This window comes from Pseudoliparis swirei, chromosome 24, assembly GCF_029220125.1.
Source record: "Pseudoliparis swirei isolate HS2019 ecotype Mariana Trench chromosome 24, NWPU_hadal_v1, whole genome shotgun sequence".
NCBI classification, from domain to species: domain Eukaryota; kingdom Metazoa; phylum Chordata; class Actinopteri; order Perciformes; family Liparidae; genus Pseudoliparis; species Pseudoliparis swirei.
In genome coordinates, this window is record NC_079411.1 from 22868859 (window position 1) to 22883128 (window position 14270).

The window sequence follows — 14270 nt, forward strand, 5'->3', positions numbered from 1 at the left end:
GCTGGGCAGGAAGAGTTGGGACGTCACACCACCAGCCGCGTTAGGAGAGCCTGGGGAGGAAGGAGTGTAAGATTGAGAGGGAAGAAGCGCACCCTCTCCTTGTGTGTGTGTGTGTGTGTGTGTGTGTACGTGTGTGTGTGTGTGTGTGTGCGTTGGATGACCTATAGCACACTGACATTGAAACAGTGCACGTGAGAGAACACAGCGGGGTGGGTAATGGACAGAATAATAGAGACAGACAATCAGAGAGGAGAGCGAGGAATAGATAACAATTGTGCATTTGCTGCAGCGAAAGGCCCTTCGATCTGTTGTTACCATGGTGATAGCACAGTGCAGTCTGAGAGAGAGAGAGAGAAAGAGGGAGAGGTAGGTGTGCTGGGTGTGTGTAACGGTGCGTGTTCGTGAGTGAAAGCACACGCGTGCGTACGTGTTTTAAGTCTGTAATTAGCTCGGCGCAACACTGACCCATAAAGAGTCACCATCTTTTCACACACACACACACACACACACACACACACACACACACACACACACACACACACACACACACACACACACACACACACACAGGCAGAGGGCCGGGCTCAGCTTAGGCGACTTTTCCGTCATCCTAAATAAATGATGTTGTGGAGACGATCTCCTCCCGAGCAAGAGTAACCAGGTAAGCGGCTGACTGAGGGCGCAGGTGATCAGAGGGTGATGCGGCGCCCTGGAGTCCCACGAGGGAACATACGGGACGCAGGAGGGCGAGACACGAGGGAACAACGGGAATATGAGTCCCTGATAGAGGCTGAACTCTTGGCCCTGGACAGACGGTGGAGGCTGAACCCCCCCCCCACACACACACACACACACATACACAATACTTAGCATTCCAATCTGCTGCTGCAATGTGTGCGTAGCATCCAGCATGATGGGCTTCTGTGTGTGTGTGTATACATGTGTGTCCTTGCGTGGGTTTGTTTGTGACTCGCTTTTCTCCCTCCGTCTTCTTGTTAGGTAATGATGGCAGACAGATTTAGGTCATTCCTCAACAAATATCCAACATGCATTTAACGACGTGTGCTTGTACAGGGCACACGCAAACACACACACACACACACACACGCGCACACATACTCATAAGAAAGAGAAAAAGAGACCTTTGCATAAGTCCACTGAACCAACTCGACTGTAATAAATGCCTCGGGACCACTGTGATACACACAGATGGATACACACACACACACACACTCACACATTCACACATACACCCACACACATTCACACATACTCACACACAACACACAATAAATCAAATACTCACCAGAATGAGAACCTTTTCGTTTATTCATCACATATATCACACTGATACACACACACACACACACACACACACACACACACACACACACACACACACACTATACAACTCATCTCATTCAAACCCCTCATGGCAGCATGTTCTTTTGCTCACAACCCGTCCCCCCCCTCCCCCCGTCTCGGATTCTGTCTCTCTCTCTCTCTCTCTCTTGCATACCCACGCACACACACACACACACTCACACACACCCTTAAGTGTTGATGCAGAGTAAGTAGAGCACGGACACTGATGGGCCCTGACAAAATCCAGTCCCCCTGTTCGCGGCACCATGCTCGCTGCCCGCAACCAAAATCCAGCCCCGGGCCCCCGACCGGCCTACTTGGAGGAGCAGCCTCCTCTGAGTGAGAGTGAGTGTGTGAAGTGTGCGTACACACACACACCCGACCATGTGCACACGCAGAGAAACTGCATTCATCTGAATATATTTAGCAACGCTGATAGTGAATCAGTAGCAGCAGAAAATTAGATGGCAATGATTTGGATGATCACATTAACCCCTTCACCAACAGGGCTCCATTCTGTGGCTCTCCGGCGGTCAAAACCACCTCGTTCTATTGCTTCTGGAACATCTTGTTCCACCGCTAGTCAAACACAAAACATCATCTTTTTGTGTGGCTGCACCATTAAATCAAATGGGAATATGATATAGTCGTGTTCATCATTTTATTCAAATGTACACAAAGTTCAGTCTGACATATTTGGTGTCTTTCTGGAAAATGTGGGAGTTCTGCTAGAATTTAAAATAAGGTCAAGTGGGTCATTGTAGAGGAAGAAATTACAATATAGGTCCAGGTTTCAGCTTCTCAAATGAAAACAATCTGCGTTGGGAAAATTACAATTTTACTTTAGGAGACTGGAGTAGACAATTTCACTATGTATTAACATAACTTTAAATAGTTAATCCATAAAGTATTCTCCAGCTAATTAATGCTGAACATATTTAGGACTTGTAGAAATGTCAAACATGTGCGTGCCATTTGAAACCTTCAGAACGTAAACATCGTATGAGAATACAAATTTATTGACTCACCGAGGTGGGGAGCAAATGTTACCTGAAAGCCATTAAAGGCAGCCTGTTGGAAATCATTCAAACTGATGGGTAATCACGCCATGTACACAGATCACATCGTTGGAGGCGGAGGCCATAAAATCGCCACCCCCCCTACCACCCCCCCCCCCCTCCTTCGGTCAGAAAGCTATCGGCGCCTCGGGGCGAATCCCGATGAAGCACAAAGTGACAAAACAGCCTTGTAGTCTTGTGTTGCTAATGGAAGAACGAGGGTGTGAAGGTGTGTGTGTGTGTGTGTGTGTGAGTGAGTGAAGGAGAGAGAGAGAGAGAGCAATCAAGAGGTGAGGGGGAGACAGAGAGATTAGATTTCTGACAGCACAGCGAGAGTAAAAGCGTTATTAGGCTGGAATACTTTTTTTTAATAACAACGGTGTCGAGAATTTTCTCGTCGACGATATTTAAGGCCGGCGAGAGTATAAATTTTTTTTTTAAACCCGCTACGGCGCCCTCTGTGGCGTCCAGCCTGTGTCCGATGTTTGACCTCTAGAGCCCCCAGAGGGGGCTGAGGCCTACTCACCGCAGTCAGAGCCACTTACGGGGTTTTTAGAGCCGGTTTGTTTGTCTGGTCGATGCGCGACTCTGGGGGGATGGAGGTGTCGCCCCCTGTCAATCATTCGCTCGTTGCGAGCGAGGAAGAGCGAGCGACGCTCGGAGACGAGTTCGGAAACGACAGCGTTGGGGTTCGGGGGGTAAACGGCTTGCAGATATATGCAGATGATGTTTTCAAAGTCGTTTTCAAAGTCAGCCGTTGTTTAAAAAAAAATCATATTAGCCATGAGTTTTATTATTTAGTCATCTGCTTGAATATCAACCTGACTACATGCTGTATCTGTCATGCTAACACTTCTAAAGATAGATAATGACATTTCAATTATGGAAGGCCATATGGCTCCTCGTAGTGTTTCACATGTGCGTTTACATCCCTTTTTTTTTGCGTCAGAAGTCATTTCCTCCGACCAAAAATAACTGAGCCTCTCCTAAAGACCGCAGCGAGGTTGATTAAACATTGATAAGTTTCCTCACATATTTAATCACGATCGTATAAGTCTGCCCTCGGCACTCGGCTCCCTGACTTAAAAGCACACCGCGCCTTAGTGCACCGTCAGCACTTTCTGGAGGGAAAAATGAGGATTTCAGGAGCGTTTTTGGTCATTTATCAGTTTAGTTTTGACCTCACGGCTGCTGAAGCGTACGAAGCGGAGCCGTTGAGGGATTAGCCGTCGAGTCGAAGGATCACCGCGCACGGACGGGGAAACGGCCCGCGAGACCTCGAGGTAACCTCGGGGGATAGGTTCACTGTTTCATATAAGTCGGTCTTAAGACAACACCATTCGTCGCTGTTGTGTCCCTCCTCTCCTCCTCTCCTCATCCTGTGTGAAGCATCCTCGTTCGGGACGAGGGAACTAAACTCAGTCCTGAAGCAGTCGGTGTGAAATGTTCCATCCCGCCTCAACCTGGTGGACTGAATAGAGACCTATGTGCCGTGTGGCAGAGGGGGGGGGGATCGCATGTTAACGACTTGTGGGCGTTCACGTCATTAATTAAGACGGTTGTGTAATTACATGAGCTGCTCATGTGAGGATTAAAATACTCTGCAATGTAGCAGCACAGCTGTTAAAGCATGGTGTGATTACAAAAATGAGGATTGAGGCGTCCCTGTTCATCTGATTTTCAGGCTTTTCCATGTAGTACATCTTTACAGTTGTAACTACAACTCGAATGTGTATTAAAACTGTGACAATTAGTGATTTTACCAAAAAAAGCAACTATTTCAAAATAAAATAATCCTTTTTTTTCTTTCAGAAGAAATTGGCAACATTTGCTGGTTTCAAAATCTCAGTTTCTCAATTGTGCAGATTTGATGCTTTTGTTGCACATAATATTACAATTATAATATCTTTGGGTTTTGGGATGTTGGTCAGACCAAACGAGACAGCTTCAAGACAACATAACAGGCATTTTCTAAATCTTCTGACATTTTGTAGACAAAACGAATAATCAATTAATTTAATTGTCCTCCACATAGACGGTAATTTACCTGTTATACACAATCATACTAGTCTGAAAGAAATATGCAGCAATTAACAGCTTGAAGACATCACTTGGGCGCGTGGGAAACTATAACGGGCATTTTCTAAATCTTCTGACATTTTATAGACAAAATGAATAATCAATTAATTAAATTGTCCACCACATAGAAGGTAATTTGCAGGTACACACAATCATACTATAAGTATCATGAAAAACCAATAAGACCAAGTAAGATGCAAAAATGAAGTCTGTATTTTTCTAAGGTCGTCTTATAATTACCATACTGGCTTTACTACTTTACATTTGTGCCCAGAACGAGGCCACATTAACTGTATTTATGCTGTTGTGAGCACCGCTGCAAATCAAAGAGCACAACTGCTCTGTGGAAATAATGGATTAACTGAAGGCCGATAATCCTTTTTTTGTCCTATATATAAGACACTATATAAAATGATGAATCAATATATGGAATTTAAATGACATATCCTGTGATGCCGTATGGATTTGATCCACGCCGCCTCTATGCAGGAGGAACAATCACATCCACTACTACCTCTTTTCACATATGGACATCTTAGTATGCTAATACTGTAAAGACACTCTTTTTTTTTTTTACTCTGATTCTTCGCTCTTTAAATACCACACTGCGTTAGTGAGCACAATCCCAACGCACACACACGCCGCTCGTCCTTTCCACAATAAGAACAGCGGGGAAACGCTGCAGTGAAGCTCACGCTGTAGATCCTGGGAAATGTAAATTCCAATATGTGAAGTGAACTGGGAAACAAAAGTCTTGGGGTTGGTTAAATATTCATAACGGGTCGCTAATGTTGGAGCACATGACACGTCTACGGTCATGCAGCGTGCGGGTCGATGCTGCCCGAGAGCGTGTTGTCATTGAGAGTTTGAGAACGTAGCGCACAGAGCGAGCTGCTCCTGCTCTTACGGCGTTTTATAAGAGATTGCATCATCCTGGCGAACATGAGAAACCTTCGTGTTTACGACACAGGCATGACATTCGGGAAAAAGAACAGCCTTTTTTTATTCGGAGCAACCTTGAGCATCGTTCGTTGTACCGTGTGTCCCCAACCTGCCTCCTTGCACTAAACCATCATTTGTGTGTCAGCATAACCTCTTCGTATAATATGAGCTATGTTTCAACGTGTCACCAAGAACAAAGTACCGGACAAAGAAACCGGGTTGTGATCTTGAAGCGTGACTAAAAGGCGGCAATGGAGAAAAAAAACTGCCTCCCGCTTTTTGTGTGAAATCATGACGGAGGAGTGACGGAGCGGGGCCGAGTGCATCCAGCAGCTTTTTGTTATCAGGACGGCAGAACAGGCTCCAGCCGGTCAATTTGTTTTTTTTTAACCATAGGACCATTCATCACGTCAGATGACTCACGTCGGAGAGAGAGCATCCCATAACGTTTACAAGATGGAGGCCACCCCATGGATATGCGAGGCAGTGTTAAACCGCCATGGTTCCACATTACTAATTGGTTATTTGATCATGTAGGGTGCACCGCTGGATGGTGAAGAGACAATTAGGACTCCAATCACTGGACATTACATAAAGGGAGTTTCTCAGGGGTTGAGAGTTAGAAACCCCCTTTTTGGTAATTAGCACCTGTACGAGTGTTTTTTGCACACAGATTGTTGAGTTATTTTATGATACTTTTTGATCAAATGTGTTTTTCGGGAAATTTGCAATACCTCAATAAATATTATGATTTTTTTTTGTAATGGCACAGTGATATGAACCGTATCACCCACACCTCCTGGAAATATGTATTTGAAAGAATAATGTGGTACATAAATAATATTTTAATAATATATGATTATTTGTGGTTTTAGAGACATTTAGACAGATAATTCTGAGAGAGAAACAATAAAAATATAGATATGATGGGGATCACAGTTCAGTTTCAGTTTGCTAAGCTCTATAATGCTGCAACCAATCACAAGGAAACACAGCTCAAGCCCGACAGCAGAATTACACCAATTAGTCGATTGACAGAAAATCAATTTGCAGCTTTTTTTTATGAGCAATTACACATTTCAATAATCTTTAAAGCAAAGATGAGAGATTGACTGGCTGCTGCGTCTGAAACGGGAGTTTTTAAATTGAACAAAATGTCACTTTGAGCTCCACAGAAACATGTTTCCCCCCATTTATTTTTGCATAGACAAAACATTCATTGTCATTTAATCACCCAATTATGTTTTCCAATTCATCTATAATGACATATTAATTGCAATATTGTAACAAGTGAAATCCTGCAGCTGATGTCTAATCTCATATCACCATATCAATATTTCCCTGATAGCCTTGAACAGGAGACCGTCACAGTGTGTGTGTGACAGATGCAAAGAGACATGACAGGACCCTGAGTGAGATGTTCTGAGCAGAAAAGAGACAACAATTGTGCGTTTTACAAGTCAAATGCATCCAAATCGTGTGTGTGTGCACGTGTGCGTGTCTGAGTGGTTTAAGCAAATATTTTTTCTTTTTTCCCCTCCTCCGTGGTTGATGTAAATGATCCCTACATAGAAACACACCTCTGTTTTCTCATTCCCATCTAACATGCACACGGTTCAGGCACACACACACACACACACACACACACACACACACACACACACACACACACACACACACACACACACACACACATCTAGGTGAGTCACCTTATTAATATAAATCAGTGCAAATCAATCATCCTTTTCACAAACGATACCTTCACACACTCTAGGTTACAAATCAGACGTTCCCTGATACAGAGGAGCGTGAGTCCTGTCGGCCACTGAGACGTTTCTTTCTCCTCTCATCCCTCCGTCCCTCTATCCCTCCAGCAACCTTCCACCACTTTTATGTGTCTCGTCTTCCTCATCTGCATCTCCCATTCGCTTACTCCTTCCTCCTGGCCTGGCCTCCTCCACTGACCCGGTCCTCCCATCCCCTCGCTTAAAATATTGAAAATGGATTCTCGCTCGGCCTTCGCTCTCCTCTTCTCCCTCTCTTTCCTCCTCATGTTCCCATCTGAGATGAATCAGCAATCCAAACCGGCAAACATTTATACCAAACCTGAGTGTGTGTGTGTGTGTGTGTGTGTGCATATTTACACCACTTTCCACTGCAGCACAGCAGACGCTGCAACGAAGCAGTGTGATGTGTGATGAGTGTAAGCCCACTTTAGACAGACCCCTCTGGTGGGCCAGCATGGGACACCCTGAGTCATCAGGCCACCTTCTCCCTCCACTCCTCTGAGGCCCAGAGGAGGCTAATCACGTGCACCATGAATATTTCACGGCACACACACACACGCCTCACACTCCCATACTACACTGACCCGGTCGTAAAAGGAAGGGAGCAGTTTAGGCCCCGCGTCACATCTCTGTCCCTCGGTGATCACATGGTCCTTGACAGCAGCGGCAGCACCAGTGAAGGAGCCGCTGCAGTCTTCCCATGCATTGGTCATTCAATTCAATTCAGTATATTTGTATAGCCCAATTTCACAAATTACAAATTAGTCTCGGAGTGCTTTACAATCTGTACACATAGACATCCCTGCCCCAAAACCTCACATCGGACCAGGAAAAACTCCCAAATAACCCTTCATGTATGTGCGCGTGTGAGAGAGAGTGCGAGAGAGAGAGTGAGAGAGAGAGAGAGAGAGAGAGAGTGGAGAGGGGCGGGGTGCATCCTCATAGCCTACATCCATATTTTACCTTCAATCCTCCGGTTTCCCTCCTCCTCCTCCTCCTCCTCCTCCACCACCTCCTCCTCCTCCTCGTTTACTGCGTCTTCCGCATTCCGTCTCTCCGCGCCCTCGTGCACCCACTGTACTCTCCTCCCTTTATCCCGCTCCGCTCTGCCCGATGCATGAACAAACAAACAAAAAATCAGTCTTGGAAACGTTGTTTGGGCGAATACTGCTGGATTATAGGTCAGTCATTACAGCGCGATGTGTCCGACAACAACTGGGCGTCCTCCTCCTCCTCCTCCTTCTCCTCCTCCTCCACCTCCTCCTCCTCCTCCTCCGATGATCGGTGTACCGTGCGAGGCTCTGCTCTGCTGGACCTCACGCCCTCCCTCCGGTCCTGTTGAGAGGCTCGATGTCTTCCCCGCTGTGCCGTGTGACTGTGCGTCACGTTGATTTCATAATTCCCACGGGTTTCATGGCCAGAGACGGTGCCGTGTAGCAGAGATGGGCCTTAACGCTCCCGGTGGACGAGGAGAGGACAAAAACGCACGTTCACACAATAATTAGGCGCAAATTCTACGCACAGACCCGATGCCGCTCCGTCTCCCTCCGTCGATTTCTGCCGATCATCAAGCCCCGTTTGTCATCGGTGATCACGCGCGTCCCATATTACATCCTTGCATTTAATGGGAAAGAGCGTCGACGCGATGACAGCCGCTTTGCATATCCTTGACGAATCGCGATGAGGCGCAGCAGCAGCACATCAGGACGGATGTTGATGGGATGGATCAGGATATCAAAATAACAGGGGGAAAAGAGGCAGGGATCGTGTTAGAAAATGTCGCCGTGATAAAAAAAAATGATTTCAAAACGACAACAGCTGGATGAACCAGGAGAGATCAGGTTTCCCGATCCTAGCATCGCCTTGCATCCGTCCTTTTTCTCGTCTTCCTCTCCTTCTTCTGACGCTCTCTCACTCTCTCACTCCCTCTCCCCCTCTCTCTCTCTCTGTCTCTCTCTCTCTCCCTCTCTCTCTCCATCCACTGGACCGCTTGTTGCGCGTTCTGCTCTCGAGAGCGCGCAACGTAAGTGTGTGCCTTTGTGTGCACATGTGTGTCTCTGTGTGTGTGTGTGTGTGTGTGTGTGTGTGTGTGTGTGTGTGTGTGTGTGTGTGTGTGTGTGTGTGTGTGTGTGTGTGTGTGTTATGTGTGCGCGTGTGTGCGCGTGTGTACGTGTGCAGAGACAGAGAGAGGCGGGGAGAGGCTATATATTACCAGGTTTGTCTGAGTGAGCAACAATAAGCTGCTGTGTGGGAACAAGGAGAGGACTAATATGGAATGAACCCTCGGTGTATCTATACAGGTCTGAGCCCGGATGTAGGTTTATTATTATACGATGCTCCCACGACAAGAATATGCAGAAATTGGAGCTATTGTGACCGTGCAACATCCAACACGCACATAAGCATGCGGTCCATTGCACTAAAGGGAGAGCGTTGCTTTGAGCAGCTCTGACAGAACATGTTTGTCAGTCTGTCTATAACACTGGGTGCTTTTTAAATGCATCTTCGTGTCACCGCCGTTTATCGAGCACGTCAAACGTCCCAAATCAACCTGTCACAGCTCGGTGACAGCAGGGTGTCATTCTGGTTTCATCAACTGTCTCTGCAGAATCATGTTTACCCAAGCATGTTCCCTGCTCCTGCACTGCCGTCACTGGCATTGCTCCTCATGCAAAAAGAAGGAAAGAAGAAGAAGAAGAAGAAGAAGAAAAAGCACTCTTGATTTGTGTATTTGCATTTCAGGAGTAATGACAGTACTCAGGGTAGAGGATGAAAGACAAGGTAATTATGTGTGCATATTATTTGGTTTTGGTTTTGGTTTTAAAACCTAAGCCTCTCTTGTGTCCACACCTGGCCTCAATTACTCACCTGTCCCTCAGCTGCCCTGCCCATTTGTATTCTCTCTGGTTTTCCCTGTTCCTCAACCCGATTCTCTCTCTTCGCCGCTGTGTGTTCGTGGCTGTTCTATTTGTTCCAAAGACGATAACCTCCCGTCTTGTAGTCCATCTAGCTCTTGACTAAAAGCCTCGTTTATGCAGTCGACACGTGCGAGGAATTGTGCGCAGACTAAACACAGTCCTTAGTCTGAAAAGAGGATGAGTCATGTCAAAAAAAAATCCCTGATTATGTAGAAAAGCCAGTTTCTCCATAATTTCCCTTGACTGCCTTTGAATGGGCCTGATTGCTTCTTGTGTCGCCTGTAAAGTGCAGCGAGACTTCATCAACACTCAAAGCACAACAGTCACTAACAACATTATTGTAATGACGCTGAATAATTCATTGATTTTTAGATTACACATGACGTGTTTTGATTGGATGGCACAAATGATGGAGTAAAAGTTCATCGCATTACGGATGCCGTGTCGCTGAAAATGGGGAAATGGTTGAAATAATCTCCTGGGTGTAATAAAACGAGCCATTGTGGTATTTCTTGGCTCAGACGTGACCTTGGCTTGACTGTACTTGGCAGCTTTCAAAGACATTAAAAACAGACACTTCTCAGCTGAGGTTAGCAGTATTTAGTGCTTCATTTTGAGAGATTTACATGACTTTTTATTGGTTGTTGGCATATCACACCATTTTTACAAAAGATATGTCTGCGGCAAGATCGAAGCCGTTGTCTCTGATATAGAAAAGCAAGTCGCCAACACTTCAGTTTGATGTGCGAGAGAAATGTGAGTAGTCTGAGAAGAGATTTTATTTAAAAAGGTTTTGTTTGGTTGAACTGAACCGTGTAATGTTGGCAGCATCCTCAATCAATCTAATCATGGCAACTTTTGAGAAAAAGCCCCCCTTGTATCCTCTTGTTGGTCTGTATCACCATGGCGACCGTCCTCCATCCACCTCTGTATCTTCCCTTCCACCTCGGCTCTTCCTTCTCCTCATCTTCCACCTTGTACTCCAGCCTCCTCACAGGGTCAGTCCGGCTGCGCATGGACTTCCGCATCAAGTCCTCGCTGATCATTAGGGGTGAGGATGGAGCAGGCGGGGCGCAGCACCACCACGGTGGGCAGCTCCCCCACATTAAACATGACCTCCAGCTCCCTGTGGATACACACGCACATGTTCATACAGCTAATGAATTTAAACAGCAAGCTATATTTACATTAGAATAATCCACCAGCAGGTTGTGGACACGACTAACTGGCCGAGCCCACACACCTCCTGTAGGGGTCCTCATAGGCCAGGAACAGGCACTTCTTGGGCAGCTCTTTAAGGAAGCTTTCTGGCTGTTCCTGTGACTGGTCCAAAGTGACAGATGGAGGAAAATCTAAGATCACGTTGCCGGGAGATGGAGGAAGATAGACTGGAAACCATCCAAATGTTTGTTTGAATTTATACACTACCGTTCCAAAGTTTGGGGTCACTTAGATCCTATCTGCCTGATGGATCATCGAGGTCTGGGTCGTGGAATTCCTGCTCCTGACTACGCCACTGTCCTGTTGAGACTCCGCCCAATGTTGAGACTCCGCCCACTCCTCCTCCCCACCGCCATCTGCCTGATGGATCGTGGAGGTCTCCATCGTGGAATATGCCTACTATGAACTATTCATACACTCTGTCATATTCATTGAATGTATTTTAACTCTAATCTGTCCTTCTGTACGCATGACATCTATTGCATCTGTTCATCCTGGAGAGGGATCCTCCTCTGTTGCTCTCCTGAAGGTTTCTTCCCTTTTTTTCCCCCTGAAGGGTTATTTGGGAGTTTTTCCTGGTCCGATGTGAGGTTTTGGGACAGGGATGTCTATGTGTACAGATTGTAAAGCACTCCGAGACAAATTTGTAATTTGTGAAATTGGGCTATACAAATAAACTGAATTGAACTGAATTGAATTGAATTAGAAACAAATTTGAAATGTCCTTATTTTTCAAAGAAAATCACTTTTTCTTCAATGAAGATAACATTAAATTAATCATAAATTCACTTTATACATTGTTAATGTGGTAAATTACTATTCTAGGTGGAAACATCTGGTTTATAAAGAAATATCTACATCGGTGTATAGAGGTCCATCTCCAGTGTTCTAATGGTACATTGTGTTGATCGCCTTAGAAGACCAACTGAGGGTTAGAAAACCCTTGTGCTATTATGTTAGCGCAGCTGAAAACAGTTAAGCTGGTGAGAGAAGCTATACAACGGGCCTTCCTTTGAGATAGAAGTTTGAAGAACAAAATGAATATTTCAAATAAAAATCATTATTTCTAACCATTTCAATGTCTTGACTATATTTTCAATTCATTTGATAAAAATAAAAGTGTGAGTTTTAATGAAAAAACACAAAATTGTCGGTGTATATTCCTGCCTTGTGAGGACATGTGGTTCTCACAAACATAGGAACACACGAGAAGGAAATACCTGAGAAAGAGTAAGAGAATGATATCCTTATCCTTAGCAAGCGATACGATGGGAATATTCCGTGTACATGATTACACATGCACGTGAAGAACTTGAGCAAACTAATGTTTACTTATTCCGATGCGAGTTTAAACAACTCATAATGTGTGTGAGCGTTGTAGCTACAGGAGAACCAGCTGAGCAGCTGCGGTCCACATAACATTCATCTGTCAGTCGTTTGAAGAAGTCGCAGAGCGTGGGAGAAAACCGCTGGCAGCTCTCGCATGCGGCAGATGCCAAGAAGAGCACGAGGGTGCGGTTCTGCTTCCAGAATCTCTGGTTCTGTGTCCATCTCATCCCGGTCCTTGAACAGGGTCCTACAAACAGGTCCACCTTTACATTACATGTCATTTAGCTGACATTTGTATCCAAAGCCACTTAAAATAATGTTATATTCATACACTGTAGACACAGCTACAGGGAGGATTTCAGGGTTAAATGTCTTGCTCAAGGACACATCAACTCGGGCGGGGATTGAACCACCAACCCCCTGATTGAAAGGCGGCCCTGCTAACCTGTGCTTCCTAAGCCTCTCCATCCTTCTTCCCCTATCCATTATGGCGACTACAGTCAGGAAGTGATGAACAAACAATGTATGCACATTAGTTTCACGGAAAATCATGAAGAAGACACCAGAAACATATTTATAGAGTGTAATGAAGAGATCGAATACAGGTTTTTAAAGGCATTCTTATATGAGAAAGCAGACTACCAACCAAAACACACATGAGAACTGTTTGAAAAAGTTGCAACTCTAGCATACAATTATTAGATGACTATAAATGAGCTAGTGCGTTCCCACTCAGTCAGAAATACAAACCTCCCATTAATCATATGGGCCATCTCGCTTGCTGTTAAATGGGATAATCCTCACAGTTGCTTACTTATCACAAATATGATCTCCCCTCGAGGCCACAAATCCACAACAAAAAAAAACAGCTTCACGAAATATCTTTTTTTTCCCTCTTCTTTTCAAACTCGGTCGCAATTGAATCGGGTCCCCAGCCTGACACTTTATATCATGTTCCCTCGTTGAGTGTCTCCTGTCTCCTTCACCTTGACGTCTGTAGCTGCTCACTCCCTCTTCCTTTGTGTGTCGGCGCTCCACCTCCCCTCCTCCGTCTGGGAGGGAGGGAAAGACAAGGTGACAGAGGGACAAGAGACATAGAGTGCTCACAGTGTGTGTGCGCGTGCAGGTGTGTGTGTGTGTGTGTGTGTGTGTGTGTGTGTGTGTGTGTGTGTGTGAAGGCATGCGACTGAGCATAGAAATTACAGCATGAGAGACTTAGTTGAAAAAATAACAGGGAGACCTTAATGAAGTGACCTTTAATATTCAGTAACTAATAGAGGAGCAGAACCACAGGGGATATCTGGTGAGTGTGTTTGGTGAATGTTTCATACACAGCAGAGACACACACACACACAGAAAGTTTGTATGAGCAGAATATTTACTTTATTTTATTGCTTTTTTTTAGATACAATACAACTCATATTTGACAACTGTATATGTATATTTGTAAGTAAAGATTTGCTTTAAGAGACACACCATAATTAACATGGCAAATAGAATGCTATAAATAACGGACACACGGTGCTTGGCAAAATATAGATTTTCATTTTAAATACCAGCAGGCGCCAGCG

The 14270-nt window shown here is 45.1% G+C and overlaps 1 pseudogene; it reads right to left on the reverse strand.

Annotated features, from left to right (window-relative positions):
* Window positions 1-10991: 10991 nt before the first annotated feature.
* On the reverse strand, window positions 10992-13185 carry LOC130190272 (nucleoredoxin-like protein 1; annotated as a pseudogene).
* Between the last annotated feature and the right edge of the window lie 1085 nt (window positions 13186-14270).